Here is a 17,352-nt window from a genome sequence, read left to right as displayed (position 1 = left end):
TAACCCGCTGAGCCACCCAGGCGCCCCTTTATTCTTTTTTTTAAAGATTTTCTTTATTTATTTGACAGACAGAGATCACAAGTGGGCAGAGAGGCAGACAGAGAGAGAGGAGGAAACAGGTTCCCTGCTAAGCAGAGACCCCCCCCCCCATGCGGGGCTCGATCCCAGGACCCGGGGATCATGACCTGAGCCGAAGGCAGAGGCTTTAACCCACTGAGCCACCCAGGCACCCCTAGAATATTTTTATTCTTTGAGATATATATATTTTTAATTCTTCACATTGGGCTTGCCCATAATAGATATAGAACAAACATTTTGGAATATTATCTATCAGTACTTAGATCTTGTTCTCTACTAGCAGGTATATGGAACTGTACTCAGCAGATCATTTATAATAATCTATCTTCTATCTCTTTAAATAATGTTTGATATTTTACTCTTTGGACATTTTTATAATAACTTCCGAAATTGGCATTTCAGTTTCATTCCTTCCTATTTGGTATTTCTTAATCCTTAGAATTGCTTAAAGAAATTCCATGTCAATTTCAGAACAAACACATACTGGCTTTTTTTTCTAAGTCTACTGAGATATAATTGACTTATTGTGCAAGCTAAAGGTATACAATGTGATGATCTGATATGTGCACATATCATGAAATGATTACCATAATAGAAGTAATTAACATCCATCAAGTCACTTAATGACCTTTGTGTGTGTGTCTGTGTGTATGTGTGGTGGGAATATTTAAGATCTACTTTTACTTATCAGCTTTGGAATATATAATACAATATTGTTAACTATAGTCATTCATATGGTACATTAGATTCCCAGAACTAATTCATCTCATAACTGGAAGTTTAAACACTTAGGCCAACATCTCCCTATATTCCCCAACCCTTTACCCCTTTGAACCACCAATCTATAATCTATTTCTACAGTGTAGGCTCTTTTAGATATCTATATCTATATCTATATATATATATAATATAATATATATATATCTTTTAGATATATAATATAGATGTATAAATGGTTTTATACAGCATTTGACTTTCTCTGTCTGACATAGTTCACCTAGCTTAATGCCCTCAAGGTCCATACATGTTGAAGCAAAGACAAGATTTCCATCTTTTTATGACTAAATATTTCAATGTATACTACACACACATAACATACACACACACCACACTTTCTTTATCCATCCATTGATGGACACAAATTATTTCCATGGTTGGCTATTGTAAATAACGCTACCATACATATGGTGATGCAGATTCTCTCTTCAAGGTAAGTAATCTCATTTTCTGCAGATGTATACCCAGAAGTGAGATTGCTAAGAACAGATGGTAGTTTTATATTATTTTTTAAAGGAACATCAATATTGTTTTCATAGTGGTAGCACTAATTTACTTTCCCACCCTCAATGCACCAGGGTTCCTTTTTCACCACCTCCTCACCAAAATTTGTTATCTCCTGTCTTTGACAACAGCCATTCTGACAGATGAGAAGGGATAGCTTACTGTGGTTTAGATTTGTTTTTCTCAGATAGTTAGTGATGTCGAGTGTCTTTTCAGGTACCTGTTGGGCATTTGTATGTCTTCTTTTGAAAAATGTCTGTTTAGATCCTCTGCCCATATTTTAATTTGATTATTTATGGGGTTTTTGTTTTGTTTTGTTTTTTTTCTATTGAGTTTTATGAGTTCCTTATGCATTTTGTATATTAACTACTTGTCATATTTATGGTTTGGCAATGCTTTCTCCCATTCCTTTGGTTGCCTTTTCATTCTGTTAGTAATATCCTTTGCTGTGTGGAAGACTTTTAGTTCAATGTGTAGTCCCACTTTTTTAATTTTCTATTTTGTTTGTACTTTTGGTGTCATTTAAAAGATATTGTTGCTAAGTCTGCTATGGAATTTTTCCCTATGCCCCTCTCCCAGGAGTTTTATAGTTTCATGGCTTATATTTATATTTTTAACCCATTTCAATGTAATTTTTGTGACTGGTATAAGACAGGGGTTCAGTTTCATTTTTATTTATGTGCATATCCAATCATCTCACCACACTTACTGAAGAAATTATCCTGTTCTCACTGAGTATTCTTGGTTCCTTTGCTAAATGTTAGTTGATGTGAGGATTTCTGAGTTCTTGATTCTGTTCTATTCATCTATGTGTCTGTTTAAATGACAGTGCCATACTGTTTTGGCTGCTACTGCTTAAAATATGAAGTGCCATGCCTCCAGCTTTGTTCTTCATTCTCAGGATGCTTTAGCTATTTGGAATCCTTGTGCTTCCATAAAATTTTAGGATTGTTTCTATCTCTAAACCTCACCATTAAAATTTTGATAGGGATTTTGTTGAATCTATAGATTCCTTTGAGTAGTAGGGAAAATTTAGAAACAGTCATTCTTCCAATCCATGAACACGGAGTACCTTTTATCTTAATTGTTTTTTCTTCAATTTCTTTCATCAATGTCTTATTCGTTTTAGTATAAATCTTCTACTTCCTTGGTTGAATTTATTTCTAAGTCTTTTATTGATTTTGATGCTATTGTGAATAACACTGTTTTCTTTATTTTTCTTTCAGATAGTTTGTTGTTGATGTATAGAAATGTAAGTGATTTTTCTATCTTGATTGCATCCTGCAACTTCCCTGAACTCATTTATTAGTTCTGAGAGTGTCTTGGTAGAGTCCTAAGGAATATATATATATATATATATATATATATATATATACACACACACATATATATACACACACACATACTCTTATTTTTTATATATATATATGTACATATATATATATATATATATCCTTAAAACATACACATTGTTCTATGTTTACAATTCTGATACATGCTCTATTTCCTAACTGAGAAGAGGTGAGGGATTGGAATTCTTCTCTAGTGCAATACGCATTAGCTGGACGGACAATGTTCTATTTAAGATCAGAAGAGGATCACTCCTGAAGCCCTATTACATTTCTTCTTCCCTTGTTACAGTACTTTACTATACAATAGACTATATATTTGCTGGTGTATTTATCAAATACTTTGCCAAAGTACAGGAAATATTATTAAATGGATATCTCTTGTGTCAACTCTACACAAATAGGGAAGATAAAGTATTTTTTTTTTATTTGACAGACAGAGATCACAAATAGGCAGAGAGGCAGGCAGAGAGAGAGAGAGAGAGAAGGAAGCAGGCCCAATGCAGGGCTTGATCCCAGGACTCTGGGCTGAAGGCAGAGGCTTTAACCCACTGAGCCAACCAGGTACCCCAAGATAAAGTATTTTTGTAAGCAATATTTTTATATTTTTTGTATTAAAATTAATATAGGTGCCATACATAATTTTTTTTGATCTAACTGGAAATAGGAAGAACTTGAAGAATAAAAAATACAAGACAACTTATCAAAGTCTTGACAGACTTCTGCATTAAGGTAGCTTCTGAATATAATCACCTGTGTAACCTTCCAACTGAAGTGCTGAGACATACATAGAAAAAAGATCAAAGTGTATAACTCTGAAAACTAAATGTGAAGGACAACCTAATGTCAAAATATGGGATGCTTAGCCAATTAACACAAGGCATACAGAGCTGAATTGAAAGCAAATAATGAAGGAATCTACACCATGGAAAAACCAGTTTAGGGCACCTTGAAGGAAGGCTATCTAAAATTTATTAGAAAGATATTGTATAGTTTTATAATATTTATCTCTGAACTCAAGCAACCACGGTTTATCCCATGGAAGAATATGGGCAGCTATTCCTCTATGCTCAAATGGCAACTGCTCTTCCACATGAGTTTGGTCAGAGTACTACTCCCTCAACCAATATCCCACCACCTTTCTACTTTCTTTCATAAAGAACAACCCCAAGAATATCTATATACTCAGTTCTCATTTTGTCCTTTGCTTCATCTAGGAAGCCCCTTGCATTCCATATCTAACTTAAGATCTTAGCATGACCTGACACTTGTTGGACATGTCCTCTTTTTGGAAATTTCTTTCTTGATTTCTATGACAGCATGCTTTCAGATATATTACTAACTTCCTGATCACTCCTTATTAACTAACACTAACCATTGCTTTTTTTTTTTTCCCTGATAGGCTGCATGTTAAATCTTGAGGAAAATGAAACTAAGGTTAAGCAGCTATCTTAATGTTAACACCATGCTATTTAGTCGACTCAGTGTCAAATACCATCTTTTCAAACACTTGGTCTTCCTCCTTCATTGTATGATATAGTCATTAACTATTTCTTTCAACCATATGATACAGGGACAAGAGACTGAATTTTTATAAGAAAGCAAATAAATAAGAAAGATAATAAAGAAACTATCCCGAGATGGATAATAAGCATGAGAAAATGAGGTATGGGATGAGCAAAATCCAAAAGGTTAAAAAGACTGAGAATGAAGAGAAATACTAGGGAAGGAACTGTCGTGCTGACACGTGAGTTAAAATAAAGAGCAGTGATGAGATGTTATGAGTGCTCCATTTAGAGGAGTAGAAAATAGAAAAGTCCTAAGGCCTTACAGCCCAAAGCAACTGGCCTGAATGCGTCTGTGGAAATAATGAAAGTGAGGTGATATGGGAAGAGAATGGCATAAGCTTAAAAAAGGAATGGATTGGTTGGACAAATAAGATACAAGCAAGTCATGGTAAGACTTCAGTTCTTATTACAAACATGGTAAGAAGCAATAGGAAGTATTTAAGCAAAGAATTAATGAATGTGATGTCATTAACTATGCTAGAAAAGAGAACTTGTGGAATATTTGGAGTGTTGAAGATGCAAGACGTGTTTTGAGTATGTTGACATGAGGATGCTTTTTAGACAACTAAGTAAACAAGGTAAGTATACAATCAGCTTCGACTCTTAAGGAAGAGTTCAGGATTATATATAAATACAATTTACATTTAAATAATTTTTCAATCTATGGTAAATAAATGAACTTATTTTTTAAACAAGTAGATAGAAAAGGGAAACCTAAGACCAAAGCCTTGGGGTTCACCAATACATCAATGCCTAAATGAAAAATAGGAGCTGGTAATAAAACCAATATGAATGATATGTCCCCTGAAGTGGGAAAAAAACCATAAATGAATGGAAAATGGTATTCTGAAAACCAAGTGTTAATGCTATTCCAAGACTAAATGGGTAAACAACTTCGTTGGATGTTGCTGAGATGGTGACCACTGGATTAGCAAACTGAAATATTTTGGGCCATGAAAAGAACAGCTTAAGTGGAGTGGTAAAGATGAAAACTTAATTGGGATAAATTAAAAATATAATGGGTATACGAACAAAAACAAGTTTTAAAAACTGTTTATTGCTGGTTCTCCAGAGACTGCATTCCGATGGCAGAAAAAAAATTAAGGGAAAAACATTGAAAAAGAGTCTGAAAGAAGTAACAGATACAAACTTTTAGATATAGAAAAGAAGTTGAAAAAGTGGCAAGTGAATGAGCAGATCTGGGAAAACTGAAAATTCAACTGACCATGAGGAAAAACTCAAACAGTACATTACTGGATGGTACCAGCTGTTTTTGAAAGTAGTTGAACAGGTTAGATTGAATACAGAGATATGGGTTGAAGCTAATATATAAAAGGCAAATAAATCCCTAAATTTCCCCTCCCTCTTTGCTCAGATGGAGGACTGCTACTCCAACACAGAAGACTTGAAGAATACTTTGCAGTGGTTGCACCAGAGGGCTTAAGAAATATGGAGTATATGCTACACTAAGAACAGAGGCACTGAAATCAGGGAGATTAAGTAAAAGTACATTCTGAATGTTAGTATCCCAAGCTCCCTTTCCCAACTTGACACCCAGAGCACCAGAATGAGACTTAATATTATCATGGGGATGTGGACTCAGATGGTAGCAGCACAGGAAACAGAAAGTCATCTGTGAGACTTACTAAGAGAAGTCAAGAAGGATTCCACAGATTTGGATCTAAACACAAAGAAGTCTAAACTCTCCAATGGCTGAGACAGAGTAGAGCACAGAGGAAGATAAAGGTTTCAGAGGTGTGTGGAATAAGGAGTTGAGCACTGGAAATGAAGATTTAGATATTGAATTGGCAGCTGGAACAGACAGCTCCAGAGTTTAAGACGAACACTAAGTTAGAGATTCACATGGAATTCATTAGTATGTGGATATATTAAATGCCATGAGACTGGTTGTGATTACCTAGGAATTCGGTACATACAGAATTCCATAGATGGAATCTAGAATGCCAATACAGAGATCTCGGGGCGGGGGGGGGACCACAAAAAAACCCAGAGGAGGCAAAAGGAGATGGGACTTAGGATAGAAAATAAGGGGTGCATTTTTACTGCTCTTGAGACTTTCTTTTTCTTTCTTTTTTTTTTTTTTTCAAGAAATAAGAGACCAGAGTTAGACTGAAAATGAGGACTTTAGAGGTAGTGTTGTTGGGAGAAGAGATGACATGTGATAGTCCTTTAATGGAATTTATTAATGAAATTATTAAAATATAACTCCCATACCATAAAAGTCCACTATTTAAAGTGTACAATTTAATCATTTTCTAGTATGTTAAGAGAAATTTACAAACAGCTTCACAAGCAATTTTAGAACATTGTCATCACCTCACAAAGAAACCCATAACCATTTCACCCCCTCCCTCCTCTGGCCCACAATTTTATATGGGATTGTTTTCATACTCTCACGTTGATACTGTTTAGTGACAGTGTATAGAGTATAATTGATTTTGCATATTGATTTGTGAGCTTGCAATATGGTTGAACTCATTTGTTCTAACCTGTAAAAAAATTTAAAAGTTAGTTTACAAGGAAATAAAATAAGACTGTTGGTCTCTACTGAACACTCAAAGAATATTTTAGAATCTTGCATTTAGAGATAAAAGGTAAAGTGTTTTATTCCATTTGAGTTCAGTTGTCTGTGTAGAACGTATTATAAAACTGTGCTAAATTTTTGACAGTTGGATGAAGTGAACAATGAAAACTAAAAAAAAAAAAATGTCTGAAGTCTATTCGAAAAACCGCATGATATCAAAACCACAAAGAATTTTTTAAAACCGCTTTTCTCTCAAAACTACTTGAGCAAATTTCTGTGAATGGTAATTCAAGCCCAAATAGAATAATCATTTTCCTTTTATGTCTGTAATGTCCTTGAGAATAAAACCCAAACATTTATCACTAATTGTCAACATCTTACAAAGTGTTCGCCTGTCAGCAGGCATTCTATAAATGTATATTTAATGAATAATGAATGAATGAATTGTTAGTTTGTCAGGATAAATTAAGGAAAATTGTACGTGAATGCACTTACTGCTTGAATGATATAATTAGGTATTATTCATTTAAATAGTTGAGCACTGATTCTCAACACCCTCTAACAATGGAATCACCTGAGGAGATATTTTTAAAATGCCAGTGCACAAGCCCTTCCCTTAGAGTTTTTAATGCAAATAATCTGGGTGGGACCTATGTTCTGGAGTTCTTTAACCATAAGAGACTATGGACTCTGAAAAACAACCTGAGGATTTTGAAGGGGCAGGGGTGGGAGGTTGGGGAACCAGGTGGTGGGTAATAGGGAGGGCACGTTTTGCATGGAGCACTGGGTGTTGTGCAAAAACAATGAATACTGTTACGCTGAAAAAATAAATAAATTTAAAAAAAAATGAAAAAAAAAAATTCCCAGGGTAATTCTAATACAGAGCAAAGGTTGAGGGCCACCGATCATTAGCTTCTGTCAAATCCAATGCCTTCCATTAAAGTATAATTAATGTTGACATTAAAAACTATTTTTATCCCAGATAGTAATCATATTTAGGGGTCTGTACAAGTATACAATTTATTCTACAAGAATGAAATCTGTATGATGGACACAATGTAATGCCTGACATATATACTAGGCAATTGGTACATTTTGTTTACCTAGAACCTTCTCTTCCTGTTTGCTCTGCTTTAATAATCTGCATTTAAATGTCCTAATCACTGTAAAAGTGTTTTATATACTTATTATAAATATACCATCCTAGGATATGGCTTTTCTTTGTGTGCCTTTCTTTCAAAATGCTATATAGTAATAAAAGGATCTCATTCACAAATGAGTGTTAACTTTGGGGAATGAAGATTCCTTTGAGAATGTGAAGAAACCATGAACTCTAGAAAATGGTGCTTCTGCTTCCTGAGGTCCATCCCATTTATAAATCCCCACAAAATCCATGGACCCTCATTAAGGAATTCTACACTGGAAGAAATGTTTAAGTTATTATAGAGTCAATAAGACCATCCTCTAAATTCTCAACATGTTGCATAAATAGTAAATAGATTTCCATAGTGATATTAAATTTTAATTGCAAAAGGATACTTTGTGATTTCATTACTGTTCTTGGCAAAGTTCTCACCAAGACACTCGGGGTTAGCTATTATTATTCTCATTGAAGGGGAGGGGACAAGTAGAAAATGTTTGGGTTATGCCCAGAGCAATCCAGATGTCCCTACTGCTCTCTCACTCCCATACAAATCTCTAAAATACTGCCTTTGGAATCTAAAATGCAACATGAACAGTACAAGCCACCATCTATCAGGTTATTTTTAAAAACTCCACAAAATTTGGAAAATATCTGATGTTGGTAAGTTCCTTTTGTGAATTATTGGTTAATCACTAAACTGGAAATGACATAAATATTTTTCATCCTACTCCAACTACTTCTAGTTTTAGCAGAATCCTCTATGATTACCACACTAAATGACTATTTCTTGGCTTGTCTTTAAATCTTTTCTATTCTTGCTGGATCTAATTTAAGTTAAAAACCCATGGGCTATATAAAACCTTAAAATTGTACTGACATTTCTATAATCACACACATAGAGAAGAAGCGATTACCTTCTTTTATGGAATTAGATCAAAAAGTAGGAATACCTCTTGCTTCATTCATACTACATTACTGCTATGTTATTACATTTTTTCTCCTGTTGGAACACTATTTGTAATTTTTATATCACTTTGACAGCCCTGTCAGAATTCCCTTTGAGGAAAGGGAGGACAGATTAGAGAGTAAGAGAAACAAGTAACAAGATGACTTCTCATTTCTCCTTGTCTTTCCTAAGACTAGTTTTATTATAAAATTTTGACAAACTCAATATGACAGGGAAAACTCTCTTAAAGTGAATCCACCAATCACATTACCAGTGTTTTACAATGGCCCAGAATATGACGCTCGAGGAAGACTAGAGCATGCATCTGTTTATGTATATCCAATTCCCTTCTGATGGCTATAATCATGTATAATAATTCATATGTTAATCTCCTTATCACAGGTTTTCTTCTCACTTTACCAAACCTAGTGGAGGAGATAAATTTGCTGCACATACAGAAGTTATAAATTCCTCAGATTGAGTTTAATTACTCTGTAGTTTTAGAGAAAAACTGTCCTGATTTCATCCAGATGAACACGCCCCATTGTACAGCTCTGGGAACGAAAGCTTTAATGAGTGAGGAAAGACCTATGGTGGGTCACATACATCAAATAGCATCCCATAGATAGGTTATAAAATTGTGAAATGTTTTTTCTTAATCTTCCAAAATAAATCTTAACCTCAACCATATTAAAATATCATTCTCTGTCACATATATCCAAGTGAAATGTGTTGCTACAGATAAGTGGATGAGCAGATGCTTTTATATTTTTATGTTCCACATAGAACATAGAAAGTATTATATTTTATGTAACCACAAATCCAACTGTTTCTTATAGAATATATCATGAAATACCATTAATGTGCAAAAAGGAAAAAAAAGTATCCTAAAGAATTTCAGTTTCAATAGAACAACACTAGAAAGGATATAGGTTATTATTATTATTTTTTTAAATAAAATCTACTATAGGGATGCCTGGGTGGCTCAGTCAGTTAAGTGTCTGCCTTTGGTTTGTGTCCTGGTCCCAGCGTACTGGGATCGAGTCCCACAATGGGCTTTCTGCTCAGCGGAGAGCCTGCTTCTCCTCTTTCTATGTACCTCCTCTAGCTTGTACTCTCTCTCTCTGTCACCCTCTGTCTCTCAAATAAATAAATAAAATCTTTAAAAAAAAAGATACTGTAACTAAGTCACATCCATTTTAACAAAAGTTTAATGAGTGTTTACTATGTGTCAGCCACTTTTCATCTAAGTAAGACATAAGCCTAGGGAAGGTATGGTATTCGTAAGGTCACCGATTTGGTAGGTAGAATAAAGAGGAGAAATCCTAATATGGCTATGTCTCCCACTATAGCTGCAGCCAGGATCCTTTATCATAGCTAATGCTACTTATTTAGAAAGGCGTTAAGTATTCAAATCCCCAACTCTATGCATATGTTAGTGAGACATACAATAAACTATCATTTTTATGTCTCATATCCTATGTCTTAATTATGTCACCTGTGAAGTAGAGATAATTCCTTTCCGTACTTCAACAACTGAAAAGGGATTTCATAAAGACTGAAACAGCTTGTTAAAAAGAAAAGACATTAAAAGATAATATATTTTAGTCACCATGCTATTAAAATAAATTCCCATGATATTAAGGGCTTACTTTTCAGTAATGATAGACTAAAATTGGATCAAGTACTCTGCTGAAAAAATATTTTTAAGTTCTCATATGTTTACGAAAACTTAAAAGACATCATAAGGGAAAGAACTGATAAGAATTGATAAGGAGAAAGACATAGTGCCAGAGAAGACAAGAAATTGGAGTCTTCCACTGAAGAAAGAGACCTGAGAAGCTGAGATGTTGAGAGATTATTTAGTGGACTAGGGCACTCAGGGGTACAGAGGTGTAATCAAATGACTCCTTAAAGGGTCCTTGATGAATGTCCTTGCTTTGGCTGAACTAACAAAGGGCTAAAATTTAGGCATAAATCTGAGCAAGAAATGGCAGACTACCACTAAAACTTCAACTCAGCTTTCAACTAACTCAGTACATGAAACTGGTTGCTGAGATTCTGGATGGTTACTTTCTATGGCTGACCAGCAGAAACAACCATAAATCCTTCTTAGAAGAATAATATCAGCAAGGCATACAAATACTTCTATAAACAATATTGCAAATTCAATGTCTAACACACTAAAATAATCTGAAATTCAAGCAAATGAAACAAATTAACATAATCCAGAGAAACAACAGAAAATAGAAACAGATCTGGGGGCACTACAGATACTGGAGTTATTAGCAAAAGACTTTAAAAAACCCCCTGAAAAACCTATTTCAAACAGAATATAATTGAAAAATTTCATCCAATATAATATTCTGGTCTTATAAATGGAACATTTAATTTGCTTACTTTTGATATTGTTACTTCAGTGTACCATTTTATTCAGTGATTTCTCTTTGCTTTACCTATGCTTTTTTCTCATCTTCCTTGTATCCTTTAAGAATGAGTGTGTGCATTTGTTTTATTTTTCTTATTAGCTTGAAAATTAAATTTTCCCTAAATATTATAATATACCTCTCTCTGTCTAAATTAAACACAATATTTTTAAATTTTTGTTTTTCTAAATATATCTTTGTTTTTCTGAGTATATATATAATTACACACACACACACCAATTCACTTGAAAGTGAATTTTAAAGAATATTTCTCAGTTGGAAGAAGAGAAAAAAATGAAACAATGACATTTACACAATCACTTCCAAAAAAAGCAAGACAGCACAGATTAGGCAAAGACAAATCACCTAATAAATTAGGAGATTTAAATTGAAATAAGTGAGTAATAATATTATATATAAATCATCTAAATGCTTCCTTTATAAGATAAGATTATCAACTGGATAAAATATAAAACCTCAATTATATTTTACTTATAAAAGACATACTTAAACACAATTATTCAGGATGGAAAACAAAGAATAGAAAGATACATTCCATGGAAAATCTAAAAAAAGTAACTCTGATGTTGCTGTTAATTTCAGAGTAGACTATAAAACAAAACTATGACTAAGGAAAGACCAACAGTTCACTGTTATAAAAGGTTCAATTCAGCAATCAAATGTAGCAATTTAAAATTTAGAATGATGTAGCTTCAAAGTATATAACCATTGACAAACTTACCAGGAATATATCTATACATATCTTGGTGGGAAATTTTAATATACTTATTTCCAATGACTGGTAGTATGTATGCAGAAACATACACATAAGAATATAGCCAACAGTGCTAGTAAATGTATAATTACTGGCTTTCAAGAATAAAAACCCTGCTTTATAGTGTTTTCTAATTTTTGTGTCATTAGTTCTCCTACCATCGCAGATTTTAAGCCCTTTACATCTGTCATTATCCCCAAGGTTGGAAAAGACAGGCAATTAGGCTCAGGAAAGTTGGTTTGAGCTTTTCAAACCACTTGATACAATATACTGAACAAAAAGAATAGTACATTGATCTTATAAGAATGTGCATGTAGGCCATTTCCCCTACTATTAACTATAATACACATTTTTCTACATAGAGATCACTTATTATATGACTTCCCTATTCTTGGCAATTAAAGTGAAGAGAGGGAAATCATACAAACTATTTCTATGATCACAACTAAGCTAGAAATGAATGAGAAAAGATATGAGGAAATCTCAAGGTGTTTGTAAACTTTAACTCATTGATTAAAGAAAAAGTCATGATTTAATAATGTTTCTTTAAAGATTTGGTTTATTTGACAGAGATCACAAGTAGGCAGAGAGGCAGGCGGGGGCGGGGGGGAGAAGCAGGCTCCCTGCTGAGCAGAAAGCCCGATGTAGAGCTTGATCCCAGGACCCTGAGATCATGACCAGAGTTGAAGGCAGACGCTTAACCCACTGAGTCACCCAGGAGCCCCATTATTTAATTTTTTTTTAAAGTATTTTAAGTGTATGTTAATGAAAATAGCACATATTAAAATTTGTGGAGTATAAATCAGAGGAATATATACCATTAAATGTATATATTAAAAATGAGAATGTTGATAATCAATAAGCCAAGTGTGAATAATAAGAAGTCAATATATGAATGACATACTCAATAATAAATATATAACAAAGATAAAATGGGGAACTAATAAAATAGGAAAAAGAAATAGAAGCTCACAAAAGAGGATTTGATAGATCATATTATTTTATAAAATTTCACTCTTCTTTGTTCCACTAATAAAAGATTCACCATGAAAATTGCTTTGGCCAATGAAATACTAGTAAAAATGACATATACCACTTCTGAGTAAAAGCTTTCATCCACGGGGTGACTTACCAGGTTCTCCTTTCCATTTGGCATGGGACAAGCAATGTTCATAAAGAGCTTCTTCAACAGCTCAGGTCCCCCAGAGTGTAAAACCTGTGGAGGAGAGTCACAGCCAACCCAAGATGACCAAACACCACATATGAAAAATAGACGTTTGTTATTGTGAATCACTACATTTTCTTCCTTTTTTCCCTTTTCTTTCCCTTTTTCTTTATTCATCATGCTTATTTTTTCTTTTCTTTTATTAAACAACAGCATAATTTACAATAAACTTACAGTTATGAAGATTATCCAGATGGAAAATATTCAGAGAAATACTAATTAGAATAATGAGATAATACTAAGCCATCACCCGCATGTGTAATTTTTTTTTTTAAATTACAATATGGAAGAATCTCATAATATTAAGCTAGGCCAAAAAATAATACATGGTAAATGATTATCACCATGTAAAATACAGAAAGGACACAGGAAAAACTGAAGTAGGTTGTTTACATGCTTCTTTAAACTATAAATAAAAGCAAGGAAGTGATGATAGATCCTGAGGTCTACTCATTTCTAGTTCCCCTCAAACTCTATGATACCTAAGTTGAAAAACCCAAATTGAAGAATCTTGGAGGAAATAGTTAGATTATTAAAAGGCAATAAGTTCATCTCCAGAAAGAAAATTTTCAACATATTCTATAAATAGAAAACTAAAGAAATTTCAACAGTAATTGAAATAAATTCAAATGAATTTCAATTGTAAAAATATATAGCAATTGAGACTTTGAAATTTTTTTAAATTTATTTTTTATTTTTTTATAAACATATAATGTATTTTTATCCCCAGGGGTACCGGTCTGTGAATTGCCAGGTTTACACACTTCACAGCACTCACTATAGCACATACCCTCCCCAATGTCCATAACCCCACCCCCCTCTCCGAGCCCCCCTCCCCCTGCCCCCTCCCCCCAGCCACCCTCAGTTTGTTTTGTGAGATTAAGAGTCACTTATGGTTTGTCTCCCTCCCGATCCCATCTTGTTTCATTTATTCTTTTCATACCCCCCAAACCCCCCACATTGCATCTCCTCTTCCTCATATTAGGGAGATCATATGATAGTTGTCTTTCTCCGATTGACTTATTTCACTAAGCATGATACCCTCTAGTTCCATCCACATCATCACAAAAGGCAAGATTTCATTTCTTTTGATGGTTGCATAGTATTCCATTGTGTATATATACCACTCTTCTTTATCCATTCATCTGTTGATGGACATCTAGGCTCTTTCCATAGTTGGCTATTGTAGACATTGCTGCTATAAACATTCGTGTGCACATGCCCCTTTGGATTACTACGTTTGTATCTTTAGGGTAAATACCCAGTAGTGCAATTGCTGGGTCATAGGGTAGTTCTATTTTCAACATTTTGAGGAACCTCCATGCTGTTTTCCAGAGTGGTTGCACCAGCTTGCATTCCCCCCAACAGTGTAGGAGGGTTCCCCTTTCTCTGCATCCTCACCAGAATCTGTCATTTACTGACTTGTTAATTTTAGCCATTCTGACTGGTGTGAGGTGGTATCTCATTGTGGTTTTGATTTGTATTTCCCTGATGCCCAGTGATGTGGAGCACTTTTTCATGTGTCTGTTGGCCATCTGGATGTCTTCTTTGCAGAAATGTCTGTTCATGTCCTCTGCCCATTTCTTGATTGGATTGTTTGTTCTTTGGGTGTTGAGTTTGCTAAGTTCTTTATAGATTTTGGACACTAGGCCTTTATCTGATATATCATTTGCAAATATCTTCTCCCATTCTGTCAGTTGTCTTTTGGTTTTGTTGATTGTTTCCTTTGCTGTGCAAGAGACTTTGCAATTTTGTTACTATTCTTGGCAATGTTCTTAGCTAGGCAGTCAGGTTAGATATTATTCACATTAAATAGGAGAGGATAGATAAAAATATTTGGGTAATGCCCAGGGCAATCCAGATAGCCCTAATTGTTGTGGCTCTTTTACAAGGTCTCTAAATATTGTCTTGGGAATCTGAAATGTATGACAGTAATCACTAACTTAGAAATAATACATGTAATGCCTGACACATAGTAGGTGATCAATACCTTTTATTTTTCTAGATCTTCTTCCTCCTGCTTGCTACATTTTTATAGTATGCAGTACCTGGTATTATATATGAAATTAAAACTAAGTGGTTCTGAGATGAGGCTCTTTTTCACACTCCTTTCTTTCAATAACTCACTATAGTATCATAATGATTACAGTTACAGAAAATGTCATTTAACTTTTGGGGGATATAGATCCCTTTGAGAACAAGAAGCCATGGCCTCTCTCTTCCAGATAATTTTGCAATACATTAATGGTAATGAAAGTCAATATGGTGTTAAGTTTTGAGAATTGTGATTAGGAAATGACATGATATAGGTTCTGGAGCACTGCCCCCCCCCCAACATAAAAAGGAAAAGCAAACTAAAATGAGAAAAAAATTAAAATGAAAAAGCCTTATTTCTCAAGGTATGACGATAAGGAGAATTTCTATTACTTCCTACCTATTAAGAAAAGAGCATAAAAATATGAATTACCTGGGAGACCATAGAGACAAATAGCATGGTCTGTACTTCTATGAGTCATCAGGCCCCAGGAAACCCCAAAATAGGCCACATATCTTTGGCTTGTTTATACTTACAGACTTTCTCTTAAGCACAAACCTATAATTAACTTCCCCCTAGCCTCCTACAGTGGGAGAACATAACTGGGCCTGTGGAAATGAAATCTCAAATGAAATATGAAAATAGTGAGTTTCTAAGCACCATGTAACTAGAATATATAGCCCTGCAATGGCAAAAATTCAGGATGTATACATTAGGTTTAAGCAACATGGGTTAACACTCTGCCTCAGTTCCTACTAAAAAGTACTGTCAGCGAGTAACTTCCTTTAAACTATTTCCGACTGTCGGGGAGCCTGGGTGGCTCAGTGGATTAAGCCGCTGCCTTTGGCTCAGGTCATGATCTCAGGGTCCTGGGATCGAGCCCCGAATCGGGCTCTCTGCTCCGCAGGGAGCCTGCTTCCTCCTCTCTCTCTGTCTGCCTCTCTGCCTACTTGTGATCTCTCTGTCAAATAAATAAATAAAATCTTGGGAAAAAAAAAAAACTGTTTCCGACTCTCCATCCATAATTCAGACCAAACTTTCAGAGTATCTGCCAGAGGAAGAAGTGGGGACCAGGTTGTGGTATCCATCAAGGACCCTGATACTCATGTTTCATATGGAAACATATGGAGAACTGCAATGCTAATTTATAAATTTAGTAAAAGGTGCTTGAGTGAGTTGAAGTAACCTCACCAATCATTACAACTGGACTATTTTGTGATCTATCTTATCTTTTTTTTTTTTAAGATTTTATTTATTTGACAGACACACAGATTACAAGCAGGCAGAGAGGCAGGCAGAGAGTGAGAGAGGGAAGCAGGCTCCCTGCTGAGCAGAGAGCCCCATGTGGAGCTGGATCCAGGACTCTGGGATCATGACCTGAGCTGAAGGCAGAGGCTTTAACCCACTGAGCCACCCAGGCGCCCCGATCTATCTTATCTTATTCAGACTCACAAATCTTCAAACAATTACAAAAGAAACAGAAAAGACTGATTCATTAAAATAGACAAGCAAATAAATAATAAAAGTAAAAATATCAACATCAATAATGAAAATAAAACAAAAACAAACTACACATATGAAAGAACATAAACTATTATGTAAAAGTTTACAAACTTACATTGAAGACTTGAAATATAGACTACATTAGTTTAGCAAAAGACAGAGCATAAAACTAAAAAAAAACTAAAAAATACATTTTAAATACTATGACAAAGTTTTTGTTACTTATGACAAACTTTTAAATACTTATATAAAGTTTCATGAAACATGATTCAGATGGTTGCAAGCAAACGATAGTATTTTGGTTCATTTTCTTATCAGGCTTATTGTATTTAACCTTTTAAAACTCTTTAAAGATATTCTCAGTGGGACTAAAACAAAAGATCTCTTTGGTATTAAGCTAATCTGAGCAAATATTCTTTTGAAACTCTCAACGCTATCAATAATGAAATAGCATGAGGTGTTAAGCCATGAGGCAGA

Source organism: Meles meles, chromosome 14 (genome assembly GCF_922984935.1).
Source record: "Meles meles chromosome 14, mMelMel3.1 paternal haplotype, whole genome shotgun sequence".
Classification (NCBI taxonomy): Eukaryota; Metazoa; Chordata; class Mammalia; order Carnivora; family Mustelidae; genus Meles; species Meles meles.
The sequence above is the reverse complement of the archived record's forward strand: the minus strand, read 5'-3'. Positions refer to the sequence as shown.